The sequence below is a fragment of the Sciurus vulgaris genome (genome assembly GCF_902686455.1).
Source record: "Sciurus vulgaris genome assembly, chromosome: 5".
NCBI lineage: Eukaryota > Metazoa > Chordata > Mammalia > Rodentia > Sciuridae > Sciurus > Sciurus vulgaris.
Window position 1 is genome coordinate 119,340,599 of NC_136465.1, and position 22,012 is coordinate 119,362,610.

Below are 22,012 nucleotides of genomic sequence, written 5' to 3' on the forward strand. Positions count from 1 at the left end.
TTCCATTAAATTAAGCATGCTTGCTTTGTTAACTATATGGATTTTTTTTTTTAAGGTTTCAAAACAAAAGTAGGGGAAATTTTATTTCAAGAAAGTATTTAGCATTTAAAGCAGAGAATTATGTACTTTTCATGTAGTGCTGCACTTTTTTCAACACTGAACCCATTTAATAAATGTCTTTGCTTTCTTTAATCACTTAAGGTTATTTTTTATAACAAAGCACTTTTGATATAATTTAAAACACACATGCTTTGATTGAGAGTGATTGTAAATTAATCCAGCTTTCCTCCACTTGTGATGACAACTTTGTCATTTCTTCTAGGAGTACTGGTTCTGAAGGAAGTATTTTAAGGTGTAACTTTAGAAACAATACAAGGTATGCCTGTGCTAACTCAAAATCACGCTTTCTGTCCAACATCATCTCGATCATAAGAAACTCTGCATGACTTCTATAGATCCACCACAGTCAGGAGACAAGTTCCGTAGCTCTGTTTCAATTCCTGATGGGCCCCATTTCTTTCAGAAGATTGAGAGGGGCTTCATACTTATTATTATCAGTCCTTCTTCAAGTTCAAGCAGAAAATCTGATTTTTGAGGCCAAAATCCAAGATTTACCACTTTAGACTTGCTGGGGATCATAATTTTGTTCAGATGTAGCATATCTGGGTACAAGGCCAGGGACTGTTGGAATAAAAAATGGTGCTGATTTGGGTACTTTGGGTGGTTCCTTTGGTTTATTCTTTTTCTTAATAACATCCAGATTAAGAAGGTTTTTCCACCGTGATTCAGGGAGAAGTGAGAGAGTCCACCAACTGCTCATTCAACTGTTCTGGTGGGAATCATACTCTATCATTTCATCACTTGGTTCTACATTTTCTTCTGGTATGTCTATATCTTGGGTTTGACAAGTACCAGGAAGCATCACTACTGAGGAACATAATCTGTAGGAAGTGGCCCGTAATGAGACAACTGAATACAGGGAAATATTAGACCATAAATAAATTCCAAGGTGGTCCACATGGGAAGTGGCTAGAAAGTCTCCAGTAGGGGACATAGTAACATTGAGAGGAGCTGAGTCCAACAAAAAGCAGTCTATGAGGCAACCAGATGGAAGGTCCCAAGTCCTAATAGAGCAATCCATTTCAGCACTTATTAACCAACGACCATCAGGACTGAAAGCCATGTCATTTATTTGGCCTTGGTGTCCAGAAAACTCTCTCACAATCTTCCTGGTTCTATGTCCAGAACACTAATGGAGAAGTCATCCAAGGCAAGTCCCAGATGCCACTGTCCCTATGTAGCAGCATCATATTTGGAGATGCAATCAAGGCTCACAGAATGGATTAAACTTTTGTTTTTAAAGTTCCAGAATTTGAGTAATCCTTCACTACCAGCTGTAATTATCAACTGATTTAATCCATCCACTGCAACACCTCTAATAGATCCCTTATGAGCTTGATCCTTGCCAAAACTTCCCTGATGAATCCCGGACTGCATATTATACACATCTACAGTTCCTGATGAGAGACCAATTATGGCAAAGTTTCCACAAGAAGGTTATATCCACTGCTGTTGCAGTGATGTCATCTGTCTTCATTCTTTTGGTTTTAGAAAGTAAGCACCTATTGTAGATCTTTGATAATTCCAGGTTGAGCAAGATAGCTTACCTTGATGGCAAGCAATGATACCATCCCAGTCACTCTCACGAGCTTCCTCAGCTGCAAACTTTGTGATAGGCGGAAGTCTTACTGACATGGTATTCTGAAGTCCTTTACGTTTGACTCTCTTTTTGTAATTAAACCATGTCCCAAGCTCTTGTTGAATTTTTCATGTATTGTGGAAAATGATTGAAGAGTTCCATCTTGACTTGACACTTAGAATTGTTGTCCATTTTGTCCATAGTATCTGATCCTGGTAAGAGGAGCACTGTGTCTCATTCTGAATCTCAAAAGTCGGGCCTTCACCTGTGGGGCCATCAAATATCCATATCCTGAGAGCATTGTCAGCACCGTTTGTGACAAGAAGAGGCTGTCTATTGGAGAAATGTCAGTCTGGCAATTGCTGTAGAGTGTGCGTTTCTCATTTGATTGATTAATTTTTTATCTTCTAGGTCCCAAAGTCCAATATGGCCACAGGGCTTCCAGCTGCCATTATTAGATGACCATCTGTGCGAAATGAAATTGAAGTAATGGTCCCCAGTCTTGACAAAAACTTCATTAGTGTTTCATCAAACTTAATATTGTGAATAATACCCTGACCTGACATGAGACCAACAGCAACAACATCCACAGCTGGTGCCTACTGAAGAGCAGTCACTCCAACCTTCCATCCTGGAAATGTATACAGAAGCTTATTGGATTTTACATTCCACAATTGCAGGCTTCCTTGTTCACTGCCCAGAAGTATTTTGTTCAAGTAGGTACTTGGATGCAAAATTGCAGAAATTCTAAAAACTGATTTATCAAAAGTCAACTGCAGGTACTTTTCTTCTGAATATATGTGCCAAATAATAAGAACGCTGTCAGCATCAACTGAGATAATGTGATCCCCAAAAGGTTGCAAAAGATGAATATCTGCCTTATGACCCTTAAAGGTATGTACTATCTCTTTATTACGGGCAAATGCAGAAAAAATATTCCATAAGCAGCAAAGACTAGCCTTCCATCAGCTGCCATACAGCAGATATCCTGTGGAACAGAGTTACTTACTGAAACCAGACTAAGTTTCTGAACGTCCTACGTGTGGAAGCTCTTGCCCACTCTGGTCGTCACGTAGAATCGGCGCTTCAGCGAGCTGAACCGCACCACGTGCGGGATGTCGTTACTAAAAAGCCCCAAGGCCCGAACCCCGCGAACAGTGCGCTCGCCGTGCAGCCTTCCACGAGCGTTCCATCTCCGCCGTCCCTATTCCTTTCCGCTCTGGTCCCTGGATATTGTTTATTGTTTGGTCAAATATTTTTTCTTTGTAGTAGCATTTTGTTTTTCTTGGATTTCATAATTGCATTGCTTTTTTTTTTTTAATTTGCAAAGGTTTTACTTACTGTAATTTTTTTCAGCTATTTTCTCAGATCTGTCAGAACACTACCAGTAATATTTAGCAGTAGTTAAACAGAGCACAGAATTATTAATACCATTTCAACTCCCTCCCTCCTGTCTGTGGAGACCTCCCTCTCAGCTTTGTTCTTTTTCTGTATGGCCTGTAAGGTTGCTTTCTAGTTCTGGTGCTCAGTTTATTTTCCTAAGACTTCTTGTCTCTTTCCTATTGTCAGATCCTCTGTTTCCTGGAACATATGGTCTCTTGGTTTTCCCCCTTATCTTGCCAAAACTCAGGTCTCTGTTTTCATAATAGATTGGCTGAGAAGTCAATTCTAGAGCTGGAAATAATTTTCTTAGAGTTTCGAAGATATTGTTCCTCTTTCTTGTAAATTCATTAAGAACCTTTAAGAAACTCAATGCCATTCTAATTCTTGATTTTTTGTGTGTGAGCCATTTATGTCCCCAATCTATGGAAGCTCCTAGAATCATTTTATTGCAGGTGTTCTTAAGTTCCAGACTGATAGAACCAGGGTAGATCTTTTATTCATTTATTGTGCTGGGTACTCAGTGCAAGTCATATTGTAGAAGAGAGATCAGAGAATTGCTGAAAGGATAATAAGTAGGTGAGAGAGGATTTGGTCTGGTGTTCAAGTGGGAGAAATGGTTTTAGGTCATAGTGTGACTTAAACAAGAGTTTGTTTTCTTAATAAGTTGGTAGGTTTCTGTGTCAGGGTTACTGTCTGTGCATTTTTTGGCCTTTCCTCCGGGTTGTCACCTCAAAGTTGTGAGATGGTTACTGAAGATCCAGACATCATATTGATTCTCAAAAAAGATTAATAGTGTAAAGGAGAAGAGTGGCATGTTGACATTTGTCTTCTTCTGTGAGGAAAGCAAAGCATTTCTCAGAAACCCCCACTGTTAGAACTTGGGATACAGCTCAGTTGGCAGAGTTCCTGCCTTGTATGTGCAAGGCCCTGGGTTCAATCTCACCACAGCATACACACAAAAAAACTGCACTGTGGACTTCTCCTTTTGTAGGGTGATCACATACGGTGAATTATTGCCTAAATTGGGACACTTTTGAGAATGAAAGGAGGCACTATTAATAATTGATAATTATTAATAATATATACCTTGTTAAGAGATAAGTTAATAAACTAGTATGAGCCCTAGATAAATTGGCACATTTAATTTATTCAATTAGTTATAAGACATTTCTTTTGTTATGTGCTTCATATTTTTAAAAATTTCTAAAACAATGCCATATGAAAAACAAAAATACCAGTTGGAGATCAGTATTTATTTGCAGTTCTTTCTTGTTTTTAGACAAATATATTGTCAAAGTGCTTCTTTCAAAGATTAGTCTTTACCCTCCTTTTCATTCAGGGAATTTTTTTATTATTCATTTGAAATATAGTTTACTTCCTTTTTTTCTTGCATTATTTAATATGCCCCCCATGCTGAATTAACTTAATTTTTTTTTTTTTTTTTTTTTTTTTTTGCTGTGCTGGGGATTTGAACCCAGGGCTTGTTCTTGCGAGGCATGCACTCTACCAACTGAGCTATATCCAGCCCATAATTTTTTGACTATGTAAAAAATTTTCATGGTTCTAAAGTCAGATCTAGATTATTTTGAAGCATATCTTAGTTTTCACTTTAGGAAATATAACTTTAAAGTGTTACTTTTTGCAATAGCAAACAACAAAAGTATAAGGTACCTAGGAATAAATCTGACAGATGTAAAATGTATTCACTTAGAAAATTACAAACTTTAAAGACATTGAAGAAAGCCTGAATAAATGTAAACATATACAATATCCATGAATAGGAAATCTCAATATTATGAAAAGGTATATAAGTTTCCCCGTGTAATTTATAAATTCAGTGTAATTCCAGTCCAATTGAAATTTCAGCAGCATTTTTTCTTTCTTTATTTTTTCAGATTGAGAAGTTTATTTTCAAATTTAATGGAAGCCAAAAGGGAAGCCAAAAGGGTAAGAACAGTCATGAGAATTTTTAAGAACAAGATAAGGGAAACATTAACACTTACCATACAATTTCCTATTACTTAATATTTGAAGTTATATAATATAAACAAATAGATTAAGACAAAGGTAGACAAATAGATGTAAAGAACAGAGTGAAGAGCTGACATATGTATGGAAACAATATGTCAGAGTAAGCATAATGAGGTAGTATGGAAATGTATTCAATAAGTGGTGGTAGACAATTTTTTTTTCATTATGGGGAATAGTAGCCTTGGATGCCTACCCATGCCATGTACAAAAACATTCAAGTGGAATACATACTACTGTGAAAAGCGAAAAAAATTTTTTTTTTTTGGTACGGAGGATTGAATCTAGGGGACACTTATCACTGAGCTACATCCCCAGCCCTTTTTATTTTTATTTTGAGACAGGGTCTCACTATGTTGCCCAGGGCTGGCCTTGAAACTTGTTGATCCTCCTATCTAAGTCTCCAAATACTGTTTTAAAGTGTTTGTTGACTGGGTGTGATGGCACGTGCCTATAATTCCACCAACTCAGGAGGCTGAGGCAGGAGGACCACAAGTTCAAAGTCAAGTTCCAAAGTCAGTCTCAGCAACACAGTGAGGCCCTAAGCAACTTAACAAGAAGCTGTCTCAAAAAAAAAGGGGCAAGGAGGGACCAGAATGTGGCTAAGTGGTTAAGCACACCTGGGTTCAATCCCTAGTGCCAATATAAAGAGTATAAATAAATAAATTACATACGTACATACCTAAATTTTTGCTGCAATGAGGCAAATGTAGAGCCTAAAAGTTAGATGAAGTGTAAAGCTTGACTTTCAGTGGAAGATTTGATGTGTTTGGTACTGGGAATTGAACCCCATGAGTGCTCTACCACTGAGCTACATCCCAGGTCTTTTTATTTTTTATTTTGAGATAGGGTTTCGCTACAATGCCCCGGCTGGCCTCAAACTTGTGATCCTCCTGCCTCAGCCCCAAGGAGTTGGGATACAGGCATGCACCATTGAACGGCTATGAGGAAGGTGTTCCTTGATAATTAAACTCTAGGAAGAAGAATAATAGTTTAGGGCTGGGGAGATAGCTCAGTGGATAGAGTGCTTGCCTCGCTAAGCCCTATAGCCCTGGGTTCAATCCCCAGCACTGCAAAAAGAATTTAAATTGCTGACCAAAAACTCAAAAGAATGAGATATATTCTTATGCATACTGAGTTTCCCCCTCAGATTAATACTATTGTGTAAAGGGCCAGTAGCCTCTAAATACTCATGTACATGTGGCTGGGCCAGTATGAACAAAACTGTGATCTTCCATTAATGAATCAGAAAATCTCTAAGTCATTAATTTCTTATCTTCAAGCAAAGGGTGTGGTCCTAAGATACATTATTAAAGGTAAAAAACATTGGAATAGCATTGGTTGCATATATAGTAGGAAATTCTGAAAAATTGCAATTTAATGTATATACAAATACACACTGGGTTGCATGGTCATGTGGGCATGAGTTGGCAGGTTGTAATGGTGTGAGAGAAATAATACCAATTGGGGTTTAACTCAGGATGTGTGTGATCGTATGCTTTCTGATTGCATGTGTTGTAATATTTGAATTTTTTATAATTTGTATTAATGTTATGATGGTGTGAATATTTACATTTCTGGTCAGGCCATAAAAGCTAGGCTGCTAATTGGGTGGGGGTTCTGTTCTTTGGGAGTAGAGGAAAAACACTTGCGAAAAATAGTTGTAGGGGGAGGACATTACCCATAGCCTCTGTCAAACTGAAGGGCCAGCTCAATGTTCTTCCCACTGGTATAGCTTATTATTGAAAAGTAGCAAGAAGGCAGCTCTTGATAGTGTCATATTTTTACTTTAGTTGGAGGAAGCCAAGTCCTATAATGGTTCCTTTTTCTTTAAGTCGGATGAGTTGTTCCTTCTCTGTTATAGCAGACAGCATTAGGACATAAGGCCGCTGCCATAGCAGTTGTCACACTGTAATGAAGGTCTTCAGAGACTTAGCTATCTCTTACACTAGCCAGTAAAAATGTTAAAGACTTAGTATTCCCTTGGAGCCTGTCAGGACTTGGCACAATAGATGTTCACTGAGTGAATGAATAAAAAATAAAAAGAAAAACCAGTTTAGTTATCTCCCTAAATAACCCCCATAAAACAATGTTAAATAAAGATTTGGAGTTGCGGTATGGTTTTATATTTATTTATTTATTTATTTATTTTTATTTTATTTTATTTTTTTTTGCCTTTTTTTTATTGTAAACAAATGGGATACATGTTGTTTCTCAGTACATGGCGTAAGGCATACCATTTGTGTAATCATAAATTTACATAGAGTAATGTTGTTTGATTCATTGTTATTTTTTCCCTTCCCCCCACCCCTCTCACCCCTCTTTACCCTCTATACAGTACTTCCTTCCTCCATACTTGCCCCCCTCCCTAACCCTAACTCTAACCCTAACACTAACCCTTCCCTCCCCCCCATTATGTGTCATCCTCCACTTATTAGCGATATCATTCGTACTTTGGCTTTTTGAGATTGGCTTATCTCACTTAGCATGATATTCTCCAATTTCATCCATTTGCCTGCAAATGCCATAATTTTATCATTCTTTATGGCTGAGTAATATTCCATTGGATATATATACCACAGTTTCTTTATCCACTCATCAATTGAAGGGCATCTAGGTTGGTTCCACAGTCTGGCTATTGTGAATTGAGCAGCTATGAACATTGATGTGGCTGTATCTCTGTAGTATGCTGATTTTAAGTCCTTTGGGTATAGGCCAAGGAGTGGGATAGCTGGGTCAAATGGAGGGTCCATTCCAAGTTTTCTAAGGAATCTCCACACTGCTTTCCAGAGTGGCTGCACTAATTTGCAGCCCCACCAGCAATGTATGAGTGTACCTTTCTCCCCACATCCTCGCCAACACCTGTTGTTGCTCGTATTCTTGATAATCGCCATTCTAATTGGGGTGAGATGGAATCTTAGGGTGGTTTTGATTTGCATTTCTCTTATTACTAGAGATGTTGAACATTTTTCCATATGTTTGTTGATTGCTTGTAGATCTTCTTCTGTGAAGTGTCTATTCATTTCCTTAGCCCATTTGTCCACTGGATTATTTGAATTCTTGGAGTAGAGATTTTTGAGTTCTTTATAGATTCTGGAGATTAGTGCTCTATCTGAAGTATGATTGGCAAAGATATTCTCCTACTCTGTAGGCTCTTTCTTCACATTGCTGATAGTTTCCTTTGCTGAGAGAAAGCTTTTTAGTTTGAATCTATCCCAGTGGTTGATTCTAGCTTTTATTTCTTGTGCTATGGGAGTCCTGTTAAGGAAGTCTGATCCTAGACCAACAAGGTGAAGATTTGGACCTATTTTTTCTTCTATAATCTGCAGGGTCTCTGGTCTGATTCTGAGGTCCTTAATCCATTTTGAGTTTAGTTTCGTGCATGGTGAGAGATATGGGTTTAGTTTCATTCTGTTGCATATGGATTTCCAATTCTCCCAGCACCATTTGTTGAAGAGGCTATCTTTTCTCCATTGCATATTTTTGGCACCTTTGTCTAGTATGAGAAAATTGTATTTATTTGGGTTTGTGTCCGTGTCCTCTATTCTATATCATTGATCTACCTTTCTATTTTGGTACCAATATCATGCCGTTTTTGTTACTATTGCTTTGTAGTAGAGTTGAAGATCTGGTATTGCAATACCCCCTGTTTCACTCTTCCTGCTAAGAATTGCTTTAGCTATTCTGGGTTTCTTATTCTTCCAGATGAATTTCATAATTGCTTGCTCTATTTCTGTAAGGTACGTCATTGGGATTTTAATTGGAATTGCATTGAATTTGTATAGCACTTTAGGTAGTATGGCCATTTTGACAATATTAATTCTTCCTATCCAAGAACATGGAAGATCTTTCCATCTTCTAAGGTGTTCTTTAATTTCTTTCTTTAGTGTTGTATAGTTCTCATTGTAGAGGTCTTTCACCTCTTTTGTGAGATTGATTCTCAAGTATTTTATTTTTTTCGAGGCTATTGTGAATGGGGTAGTTTTCCTAATTTCTCTTTCTGAAGATTCATCACTTATGTATAAAAATGCGTTGGATTTATGGGCATTGATCTTGTAACCTGCTACTTTACTGAATTCACTTATGAGTTCTAAGAGTTTTCTGGTGGAATTTCCAGGTTCCTCTAAATATATAATCATGTCATCAGCGAACAGGGATAGTTTGAGTTCTTCTTTTCCAATTCGTATCCCTTTAATTTCTTTGGTTTGTCTAATTGCTCTGGCCAGAGTCTCAAGAACGATGTTGAATAGAAGTGGTGAAAGAGGGCATCCCTGCCTTGTTCCAGTTTTTAGGGGGAATGCTTTCAGTTTTTCACCATTTAGAATGATATTAGCCATGGGCTTAGCATAAATGGCCTTTACAATGTTAAGGAATGTTCCCACTATCCCTATTTTTTCTAGTGTTTTGAGCATGAAGGGGTGCTGTATTTTATCAAATGCTTTTTCTGCATCTATTGAAATAATCATGTGATTCTTGACTTTAAGTCTATTAATATGGTGAATTACATTTATTGATTTCCTGATGTTGAACCAACCTTGCATCCCTGGGATGAAACCCACTTGATCATGGTGCACTATCTTTTTAATATGTTTTTGTATGCGATTTGCTAAAATTTTGTTGAGAATTTTTGCGTCAATGTTCATTAAGGATATTGGTCTGAAATTTTCTTTCCTTGATGAGTCTCTGTCTGGTTTAGGTATCAGTGTGATATTGGCTTCATAGAATGAGTTTGGGAGGGTTCCCTCCTCTTCTATTTTATGGAATACTTTGAGAAGTATTGGAATGAGCTCTTCTTTAAAGGTTTTGTAGAACTCGGCTGAGAACCCATCTGGTCCCGGACTTTTCTTTGTTGGTAGGCTTTTGATGACTTCTTCTATTTCAGTACTTGAAGTTGGTTTATTTAAATTGTTTATGTCCTCCTCGTTCAGTTTAGGCAATTCATATGTCTCTAGAAACCTGTTGATGTCTTCGAAATTTTCTATTTTGTTGGAGTATAGATTTTCAAAATAGCTTCTAATTATGTTTTCTATTTCAATCGTGTCTGTTGTGATATTTCCTTGTTCATTCCGAATTTTAGTGATTTGGGTTTTCTCTCGTCTTCTCTTTGTTAGTGTGGCTAAAGGTTTATCAATTTTGTTTATTTTTTCGAAGAACCAACTATTTATTTTGTCAATTTTTTGTATTGTTTCTTTTGTTTCAATTTCATTGATTTCAGCTCTGAGTTTAACTATTTCCTGTCTTCTACTACTTTTGGTGTTGGTCTGTTCTTCTTTTTCTAGGGCTTTTAGCTGTAGTGTTAGGTCGTTTATTTGTTGAGTTTTATTTCTTTTATTAAATGCGCTCCATGAAATAAATTTCCCTCTAAGTACTGCTTTCATAGTGTCCCAGAGATTTTGATATGATGTTTCTTTGTTCTCATTTACCTCTAAAAATTTTTTAATTTCCTTCCTAATATCTTCTGTTATCCATTCATCATATAATAGCATATTGTTTAATCTCCAGAGTGTTGGAGTAGTGTCTTCTGTGTTTTACTCTTTCATTTATTTCTAACTTCAATCCATTATGATCTGATAGAATACATGATAGTGTCTCTATCTTCTTGTATTTGCTAACATTAACTTTGTGGCATAATATATGGTCTATTTTAGAGAAGGATCCATGTGCTGCTGAGAAGAAAGTGTATTCACTCTTGGTTGGATGGGTATATTCTATAAATGTCCGTTAAGTCTAAATTATTGATTGTGTTATTGAGATCTATGGTTCTTTGTTCAATTTTTGTCTGGAAGATCTGTCCAGTGGTGAGAGAGGCATGTTAAAAATCACACTAGTATTATTGTGTTAATGGTCTATTTGGTTTCTGAAATTGAGAAGGATTTGTTTGACATACATGGATGAGCCACTGTTTGGGGCATAGATGTTTATGATTGTTATATCTTGCTGATTTATGCTTCCCTTAAGCAGTATGAAATGACCTTCTTTATCCCTTCTGACTAACTTTGCTTGAAGTCCACATTATCGGAAATGAGGATGGATACTCCAGCTTTTTTGCTGAGTCCGTGTGCATGGTATGTTTTTCCCCATCCTTTCACCTTTAGTCTATGGGTATCTTTTCTATGAGGTGAGTCTCTTGCAGGCAACATATTGTTGGATCTTTCTTTTAATCCAATCTGCCAGTCTATGTCTTTTGATTGATGAATTCAGGCTATTAACATTCAGGGTTATTATAGAGATATGATTTGGTTTCCCGGTCATTTGGTTCATTTTTTAAATTTTATTTATTTATTTGTTTGACACAACTTGTTCCTCCTTTATTTGACAATTCCTTTAGGATAATTCCTCCCTTTGCTGATTTGCTTCTTTGTTTTTCATCTCTTCCTCATGGAATATTTTGTTGAGAATGTTCTATAATGCTGGCTTTCTTTTTGTAAATTCTTTTAGCTTTTGTTTATCATGGAAGGATTTTATTTCATCGTCAAATTTGAAGGTAGTTTGCTGGGTAATAAGATTCTTGGTTGGCATCCATTTTCTTTCAGGGCTTGAAAAATGTTGTTCCAGGCCCTTCTAGCTTTTAGGGTCTGGATTGAAAAATCTGCTGATATCCGTATTGGTTTTTCCCCTGAATGTAATTTGGTTCTTTTCTCTCACAAGCCTTTAAAATTCTGTCTTTATTTTGTATGTTAGGTATTTTCATTATAATGTGCCTCGGTGTGGGTCTGTTGTAATTTTGTGTATTTGGAGTCCTATAAGCCTCTTGAACTTGATTTTCCATTACATTCTTCAGATTTGGGAAATTTTCTGATATTATTTCATTGAATAAATTGTTCATTCCTTTGGCTTGTTTCTCTAGGCCTTCCTCAATCCTAATAATTCTTAAATTGTGGCCTTTTCATGATATCCCATAGTTCTTGTAGATTCTGTTCATGATTTCTTACCATCTTCTCTGTTTGTTCAACTTTGTTTTCAAGGTTAAATATTTTGTCTTCAATGTCTGAGGTTCTGTCTTCCAGGTGTTCTATCCTATTGGATATGCTTTCTATGGAGTTCTTAATTTGGTTTATTGTTTCCTTCATGTCAAGGATTTCTGTTGTTTTTTTTTTCAATATCTCTAACTCTTTATTGAAATGATCTTTTGCTTCCTGTATTTGCTCTTTAATTGTCGATTGGTGCGATCATTCAATGCTTGCATTTGCTCTTTCATCTCATCATTCAGTGCGTGCATTTGCTCTTTCATCTCATCGTTTGCTTCTCTGATCATTTTAATTATGTACATTCTGAACTCCTTTTCTGTCATTTCTTCTGCCATGCTGTCATTGGGTTTTATTGATGTAACATCTAGATTTGTTTGCAGCATTTTCTTTCCTTGCTTTCTCATATTGTTCAGGTATCAGTGGACCGCTGAGATATTGCAGATTTCCTCTATTGACTTACAATGTCCCTGAAGATTTCTATATATATCCCCCCTTAGCCTTCAGTAGGCTGAAGTCTTGGAGGAAGTTGATAATGCGGTGCTCCACAAGGAAGCTGCCTCTCTAGGAGTGGTGGCCTTCAGGTGGGGTATAATCCCTGCTAGTGGGCAGAGGTGCCTCCACTTGTGACCAATGGTCATCCAAAGGGGACCTAGGCTGCGGGCTGAGGCAAGGCCTGTTTGGACCTGAGTCTCTGGTTTTACCGTCCTTGTGGGGAAACCTCACCCGGCAGGGAAGACTCACCCGGTGGGGAGGTCTCGCTGGTCAGTTCCCTCCTAGAGGTTCCCCTCAATTTACAGCTACCGCCTGGGCTGGGCTGCCTTCCTCTGCAAAGTTCCCAGGGGCCCGGCCCTACCTTCTGGGCCTGGGAGCCTCACCCTTCGCTGATGAATCTCCTTAGGCTGCCCCTCTTCAGAGAATCTGCCCGCAGGCCTGGAACCTTCGCTTCGCCCTAAGCCAGTCTCTGTGCGGCTCTCCCACCAAGAAGCCTCCTAGATCCTGGGACCCTGCTCTGCACCTAATCGCCTGGCTATGCGGCCCCTCCTCTGAGCAGCCACCTGGGGCCCCGTACAATCGCTCTGAGTCCCAGAGACCCGCCACACGCCTCTTCCTCCAGACAGCCGCCCAGTATTCCGGTGCGGTCACTAGGAGTCCAAGAAACTCACTGCGTGCCTCCTCCTCCCACCAACCACCCGTAGCCCTGGGCAATCAATCACTCCGAGTCGAAGTGACCCTCCCCGTTCCTCCTCCTTCTCCAGATAACCCCCCGGGTGTTCAGGAGCGGTCGCTCTGAGTGGCTCTGAATCCACGTGACCCGCTGCATGGGTCCTCTGGGCAACCGCCCGGAACTCTGGTGCGGCCACTCAAGACCAAGCGACCCACCACGCTTCCCCTCCAGGCAGCCCCCCTGTGTTCAGGAGCTGTCACTTTAAGTCCAAACAACTCACCACTCGCCTTCTCCTCTGAGCAGCCGCCTGGAGCGCTAATGCAGTCACTGCGAGTCCAAACGACCCGCGGCGCTCCTCCTCCTCCTCCTCCTACTCCTCCGGGCAGGCCCCGGTGTTCAGAAGTGGTCTGAGTCCAAACAGCTCGCCACGCAGCAACTCCTCTGGCAACCGCCTGTAGCTCTGGTGCAGTCACTCCGAATCCAAGCGGCCGTGCTCCTCTTCCTCCTCCTCGTCCTCAGGGCAGGCCCCGGGGTTCAGAAGCGGTCGTTTAGAGTCCAAACAGCTCGCCGCGTGGCTTCTCCTCTGGCAACCGCCTGTAACTCTGGTGCAGTCACTCTGAATCCAAGTGGCCATGCTCCTCCTCCTCCTCCTCAGGGCAGGCCCCGGTGTTCTGAGTCCACACAGCTCTCCTCGCCACTCCTCCCCTGGGCAGCCGCAGGAGCCCCAGTGGTTGCTCCGAGTCCCAGCGCTGTGCCGAGCGGCCTCCTTTACGGCGCTCCCAGTTGTCCGCGTTCACTGCTCCAGCGGGGGGAGGGGTGTCTCGCCGGCAGCTCTACTTCACAAAGTTTCCTGCGTTCCGGGACCACCGTCCCATCCGGGACGCCTTCCCAACGGGTGAGAGTCACCCGGCTGCTTTGAGTTGGTCCCAAGTGTCTCAATATCTCCTCTTTTGAATCCTGAGTCCTGGAGCAACATGAAATGCAGCCACCCTCTAGGCCGCCATCTTGAAACCCTATTTATTTATTTTTAATGAAAAAATTTTAAATTTTTACAGACTGCATTTTGATTCGTTGTACACAAATGGGGTACAACTTTTCATTTCTATGGTTGTGCACAATGTAGATTCACCCCATTCAAGTAATCACACATATACATAGGGTAAACATATTCTAAGTGAAATAGGCCAAACCCAAAAAACCAAAGGCCGAATGTTTTCTCTGATAAGTGGAGAAGGATGCAGTATGGTTTTAAATAATCAAATCCAAATATCCTACCTCAGTCCATGCTATCTCTATCTTCCAAAATGACCCACCAGCAGACCTTTTCCTCCTGGGATTACCGTGACACTTCATCAACGCTATTGGGAACTGCTTTCTATTTTGATCCACGCACTTCTCTCCCACTTTAGATGGAGAGCAGGATTCCCCTCAGGTACCCACCTCTGAGTTTAGCCAGATATAAACATAGTAAATATCTGTGGAATGAGTGGAAATAGACAATTTTCCAGCACCAATATGTCAAATTGAAAAAAGCAAATCCTAACATGGCATAATATTAAATCCCTATCTTTGGGTTTTAAGACAAGTTGTTTATTTTAAACTCTTGTCAAGGAAGGATGAGTCAAATGCTGAGAGGTAGACATGCACATTCTAAATAGAAAACACAATGAGTTGTTTTGAAGATTTTTTCAAATATGAAAAGCCATTAAAGATATAATATTAGTTGGAAAAAAGTTATAAATGGCATATAATCCCAAATATAAGTTAATCAAATAATGTATGGTCAAAATCAGAACATTTTTGGAAATAAAAATCTGTAGTAAAATAAAGTTACATAATTTTTGATATATTTGTTAACAGATAAATTAGTTTCTTTTTTTCCCCAGTACTGGGGATAGAATCCGGGGGTGCACTACCACTGAGCTATATCCCCAGGCCTTTTTAAATTTGAGAAAAGGTCTCAAGTTGGCCAGGCTGGCCTGGAGCTTGAGATCCTTCTGCCTCAGCCTCCCGAGTTGCTGGGATTATATATGTGCACCACCAGACCATAAATTAGTTTTTAGTTTGTTAAAATACTGCTGAAATCCTACTCAAATCTATTTTGTAAAATAAAGTTCTTTCTAAAAATAATACCATATCTCTGATTATTAAAGTGTGAAGACTTGTCTTTTCTTTTTTGTGGGATTGGGGCTTGAACTCAGGGGTGCTTTACAATTGAGCTTCATCCTCTACCTCCCCACCCCCACCCCACTCTCATCCCACTCCCACCCCTTACCCCATTTCAAATTTTGAGACAAGGTCTCATTAAGTTGGGCTGACATCAAATTTTAACCCTCCTGCCTCAGCCTCCTGCGTCATTGGGATTACAGGCATGTGCCACTGCCTCACATCTGAAATCTTCTTTTATTTAAAAAGAATTTTTTGTAGTTGTCAATGGAACTTTAAAGTTCTATTTATTTATATGTGATGCTGAGTATCGAACCCAGTGCCTCGCACATGCCAGGCAAATGCTCTACCATTGAGCCACAACTCTAGCCCCCAAAACCTTCTTTCTATTGATTGTTTAAACATTAAGATAGCTGCTATGGTTTAGATCTGGAATATCACCCAAAGGTCCCCCAAAGTCTTGGTCCCCAATTTGGCACTATTGGGAGGTTGTAGAAACTTTATGAGGTGGGACTTAGCAGGAGATTTTCTAGTCATTGGGGGTATGTCCTTGAAGGGGATTGTGGGACTTTGGTTGCTTCTTCCCCTTTTCTTACTTCCTTGTAAAGAGGTGAGTGGTTTTTACATACTCTCACTATATGTGTTGCTACAGGCCCAAAGCAACAGAGTCAACTGATTGTAGATGTGAGCGAGTGAGACCCCCTTATAAAAAGAAAAAGGTAGAGACCCTCTGATATAAAACAAATATATCGTTAAGATTAACCAAACCAAAATGGGTGCAAATAAAATCATTGAGTTGTGCTGACTGTGGTAAATACAAGGACAGTATCTGAGATAAAATAATGCGGCCATGAGATAAGGACATTGTGACCATTTCTGTGAAGCAACCCATCCCTTCAGAGGCCCCAGAAGCTACCGGTTTCAGATATGGGTGGTCTGGCTCCCCTCGCCTAGCTCACCCTCTTAACCTGCCAGGTGCAGCCTGAAATAGATAAGCTGGAGCTGGCTGCTTGCACTCCTTGGGAAAAAAAAGGAAAAAGGCCCCTATTGTAAGCCTGCCAGGATTTTTTAATGGCTTTCACTTTAAAAATGAGCTTGCTGAAGTCTCTCACTACTACTGCTGTCCCACTTGGAGTAGTGGTCCTGACATGTCAGTCTGTTTTCTTTTTCTTTTTTTCCTCTTTTCCCAAAATAAACTTTTTTCCTACTTTAGTTTTTGGTGGTCTCACTATACATCGATAACCAGACCCCACAACAGTGGATTGAAACCTCTGAAACCATAAACCGAAATAAATCTTTTCTCTGCATAAATTGATTATCTCAAGTATCATAGTGACAGAAGGTTGACTAACACAATAGTTTAACTGAATTCATATTTTTGGTACTAGTTCCTTTCTTTTAATGAGGATATTAGCTGTTTCAATATGATCTTATTTAAAAATTTTTTTTATAAAATTGCATATAACAAATTAATAAATTTAAAATTATTGACAAACATTAATTGACTTTTTTCTGTAGTCCATAATATTTTAAATTGAGAAACAACTTTCTCTACAGGTACTGACTACTTAGTAACTTTCAGAGGAAATTCAATTAAATAGAAGATATTTAAAATTTTTTTGTATTGAAGATTATATATATATTAGCTCAAATATTTCACAAATACTTTTTGGCTACATTCAGAGTACCTTTTTTCAATGAATATTGTTGGCAAAACAAATTTAAAAATCCCCTACAATACTTAACTGATGATCACAGAATCATAAATACTCTTAATTTCATTTTGTTCTGGAATAGGATATGTTTATTCATTAAAGATAGAGGTTTCGGGGCCAGGGATGTAGCTCAGTGTTAAAGTGCTGCAGGGTTCAAGTCCCCATATCAAAACCATAAAAAATAAGAAAAGTAGAGATTCTACAAAAGGTTCTTCTCATAAATCCATATAAGCATATAGACATGAATTCATAGAGTCCAAAATCCAATTATAGAATTTCAAAGTCAAGCCGTGTACTCAATTTGAGTCCTCATTATAATTTGTCTTGTTTTTCTTTTGCTTTTGAAGGGATTTTTTTTTTTTTTTTTTTTTTTTTTTTTTGTGGGAATGAACTGAGGATGAACGGGGGTTTCACTCATACTAGACAAGTGTTCCACCCTGAGCTACATCCCAGTCCTGCAGGGATGAACTTAAATGTCTTGCTTTTTACAAACTTTGTTTTTTTGTTTTTTTTTTGGGTGCTGGGAACTGAACCCAGGGCCTTGTGCTTACAAGGCAAGCACTCTACCGACTGAGCTATCTCCCCAGCCCCAAAACTTTGTTTTAATAATGCAGTTTTCTAAAAGCATCAACAATGGTATTCTATTTATTGAATATTGTATACAGATTTCCAATTGATTTTGAACAAAATGCAATAAAAACTTAAGAGAACTTATTAACAAAAGCTAAAAACACATGGGGGTACCAAATGATTTACAAGGCAATTCAACAAAGGTTTATTGTTGTAAAACCTAATTACAGTGATAAAACCTAATTAATTATAGGCATGAAAAAGAAGGGTGCACTGCCAGGCCAAAGTATTTTTATTTATTTATTTTTAGATTTTTTAATTTGTTCTACTTGGTTACACATGACAGTAGAATGCATTTTGACACATTGTACACAAATGGAGCACAACTTCTCATTCCTCTGGCTGTACAAGGTGCAGAATCACACCAGTGGTGTAATCATACATGTACATGGGGTAATAATGTTGGGTCTTTCAGTCCCAGTAGTGAAAAAGTTGACTAAAATATTTGCTTACTAGATTTGTAAGTATTGTTACATGGGAGTAGTTTGTGCATTTTCAATACTGTGTTCAAACACATGGGGATTTCTTAGCACTCATTTAGCTATTTATCTGTAGCATAATTATCATGTAGTCAGAGAACCTCGTCATTGAAATTTATTGACACTTGCTTTATGGACTCATCTTGGTAAATTTTTCTACAAAACATTTATTTTTTTAAACTTCAATTTGGCCACAACAATTTTATAGTTCAGCTATTTCGTGTATAAATTAAAACACTGGTAAATTTTGACAGCTTCTAATTTCTTTGGTAGAAGATTACAGGTTGTTTGGAAGCAAACAACCAAATTCAAGTACATTTCTCCTCCATAAGTTTTTAGTTTAACAAGAACATTGTTCTCACTGATACTGTACTTTATAAACTTTTGTGCTTGTAATGACGACTGCCAAAACGAAGTAACTTTATCTTTAATGCTGAACTTTTAAAACTGAATTTACAGTAACATTCTCAATGGTACCTGTTTTTTCATCTTTGAATTAACTTCCAAAATTTTTACATTGATTTCTATAATTGGATTTAAAAAAATCAAAGTGTTATTGAAATTCACTCATTTTCTATTTGAGTCATATGATAATACTGACATAAAATAGCATGATTCAGCTGATTGTGAAGTTATATTGCTAATAGAGTTGACACACCAATAACTTTGGCTTAATTTTTCATGTATGATAAGAAAATTTGGAAGTAACACTGTCATTTGTTCAAAATGATAAGTCATTCTTCACAGAATTATATGTAAATATATTGCCTACAACTGCAAATGTTAGCTATTTGTAGTGGGGTGCAGGCTTCTTAAAACAATAATTACTTTTTAAAAAATATATTTTTAACTGTTTAGGCCTTTCTTGTTTATTTGTATGTGGTGCCAAGAATTGAACCCAGTGCTTCATGCATGCCAAGCAAGTGCTCCACCACTGAGCCACAACCCCAGCTTTTTAATGATTAGCTTTTGAAATAGTTGTTTCTTCAGCTTTCATGGGGTCGGTCAGTATTATCAGGATAGCCCCCATAGTCAATAAATACATGTATTTTTTGAAAAGGAATCTTGCTGTGTTGCCTAGACTGGTTTTGGATTCCTGGGATCAAGAGTTCCTTCTGGCTAGGCGTGGTGGCACATGGCTATAATCCCAGTGACTTGGGAGACTGAGGCAGGAGGACCGCAAGTTTGAGGCCAGCCTCAACAATTTAGTGAGGCCTTAAGAAACTTAGTGAGATCCTGCCTTAAAATAAAAAATAAAAAGGTTGGGGATGTGGTTCAGTGGTAAGTGTTTCCAGTTTCAATCCCTGGTATGAAAAAAAGAAAAAAAAAAAAAAAAAAAGAGCTTCTCTTGCCTCAGCCTCCTGAGTAACTGGGACTACAGGTACTCACTGTGCCCAGGTGGTCAACAAAAATTTCATGCAAGTTTTATTCATCATTAACTTTCTAAAGAAATAGCAATCCATTCTTTAATTTTCAAATTAAACTTGCACTTTTAAAGCATAATACCCGCACCGGGCATGGCGGCACACACCTGTAATCCCAGTACCTTGGGAGGCAGTGGCAGGAGGATTTCATGTTCAAAGTCAACCTCAGCAACTTAGCAAGGCCCTAAGCAAATCAGCGAGACCCTGTCTCTAAATAAAATATTAAAAAGGACTGGGAATGTCGCTCAATGGTTAAGTGCCCCTGGGTTCAGTCCTGGTACAAAAAACAAATCTAATGCCCCCAAAGGCTTATTGCAAAATAAAAAAGTATCACCAAGCAATAAAATAAAAGATTAGTTGTAAGAATTGTATCATATAAAACCACCCAAATCTACAGAATTCGGACTCCAGCAGTGCTAGTCAGCCTTTTCCCCAAACATATTTCATATAATATTAGCTATACTTTCTCACTACTCCTACGAAGTGTTTAGCTCAGGGCATGTGCATCTCACAGGCCATAACATAGACTGTGCACAAGTAGCTGGTTTGTTCACCAAGTGACCAACAGGGGTGGCAGTATGGAATACTTACCCCATGACCATTTGAGACTAGAAAGAGTTAGCTTGTCTGGATCTGCTCAAGTTCAAGCCCACTTTACATTTTGTTTCATTATTAAACTCCCTGGAAAGGATTAGGAAAAGACAGATGCATTTAATGATGTTTTTCTTTTGGTCACTATCTGTTAAAATGAGAATTCATGGGCTGGGGAGATAGCTCAGCTGGTAGAGTGCTTGCCGCTCAAGCACAAGGCCCTGAGTTTGATCCCCAGTACCGCAAAAAAAAAAAGAGAGAATTCACTTTAGTGTTACTAGACAAGCATGGCTAAAGGTAGAAGGCCAAAGTGAAAGTCTTCCAAAACTATCTTGGTTTATTTTAATAATTATGAATAAAACTCAATTAAAAAAGGAAAAAAAAAAGGGGGGGGGGCCGGTCCGGGGATGTAGCTCAGTTGGTAGAGTGCTTGCCTTGCAAGCACAAGGCTCTGTTCAAACCCCAGCACCAAGGAAAAAAAAAAAAAAAAAAAAAAAAAGAAGAATAGGATGCCTGTTATACCAGATACAACACTTGGATGACAGGCACAAACTGGACTGCCCCAGGCAAGCCAGGTTATGTAATCATTTTACAGTTGGTGTTAGTCAGGGCTCTCTAGATGCAAGCAACAGAAACCAACTCTAGCTAACTCAAAGAAATAGACAATTTAGGGGGAGAATTTTGGGGGGTGCTGAGAGAAAGATTCTCAATAGGAAGAATACCTTGTCAGGTCTGCAGGGTGCCACTTTGAAATATAAGTGTCTCAACCATCCTTTGCATTTTGTTCTGTTTTGTATTGCTGAAAGGAGGGAGAAGGGGGTGGGGAGATACTTCAGCTGGCTTATGTATGGTGCTGTGCTAGGCCACCATGGTTAGAGGAGAGCAAAGTGCTGGGATTTATATAACCACTGAGCCTGCACTCCCGAGAATCAAACGCCCATCATACCATTATGTCTTTTCATCTGGTTTAGTTCTTCCTGCCATTGTTTGGGGTATCTTCAGTGTTCATGGAGATGATACAATATCTTAGTTTCTCACACACACACACTCTTTTTTGAGAAAATGGGGACTTTCTCTGTTGCCCAGACTGGCCTCAAACTTGTGATCTTCCTACCTCAGCCTCCCAGGTATTCAAACACTTTCTTGATCTCTCCAACATCAGTGACCTTCATTTCTGTTTAAGGCAACCACAGATCAAAACACCAATCTGAACTTTGAGCCCTCAGCGTCGCTCTCTACAGATTTCTCTGTTCCAGTACCTACTTTCTGCTAATGTTGTCCCATCTTTTTAGGCCTCTCCCTTCTGTCTTCCCAGATCATGTTCTTTGACCTCATGTGGAGAGTAGACCCTTCACAGTGTCCTCCATCTCTCAACCTGTTTCTGCCTTCACTTTCTTCCCAGGAGAGAATAGACCCATGACCCCTTGTTTCAGTCACTCACTTGCTAGTATACTATTGAGCTGGCAGCGGAGCTCCGAGCTTACTGTACCAGCATCTTTGTCCTTACGCATCTGTCTCCCATTTCCTCAGGGGTTATTCTAAGTAGTCATCATTGTTCTCAATGCCGTGATCCTACAACCAAATGAGAAATCCCTCTGTTTCATACTTTTTGCACTCATCAACATAATTTTCCCCCTGTAGTTTTAATAAAGTGTCCCTTCCTCATTCCTGCTCCTGGGCTCTGAATCCAGTTTCTTTCCCTTGTCTCACTCCAATGATTATCCCTTCCCTCGCCCATGTTCTTAGCTATGTGTGTCCATGGCC

General features: G+C 38.9%; 1 pseudogene across 1 annotated transcript; it reads right to left on the reverse strand.

The window, feature by feature from the left end:
- Positions 1-62: 62 nt before the first annotated feature.
- On the reverse strand, positions 63-21,759 carry LOC306661110 (WD repeat-containing protein 36-like; annotated as a pseudogene). The gene is made up of 2 exons: positions 21,690-21,759; positions 63-2,925 (listed from the first exon to the last, which is right to left on the reverse strand). The product of its transcript is annotated as a WD repeat-containing protein 36-like (transcript).
- Between the last annotated feature and the right edge of the window lie 253 nt (positions 21,760-22,012).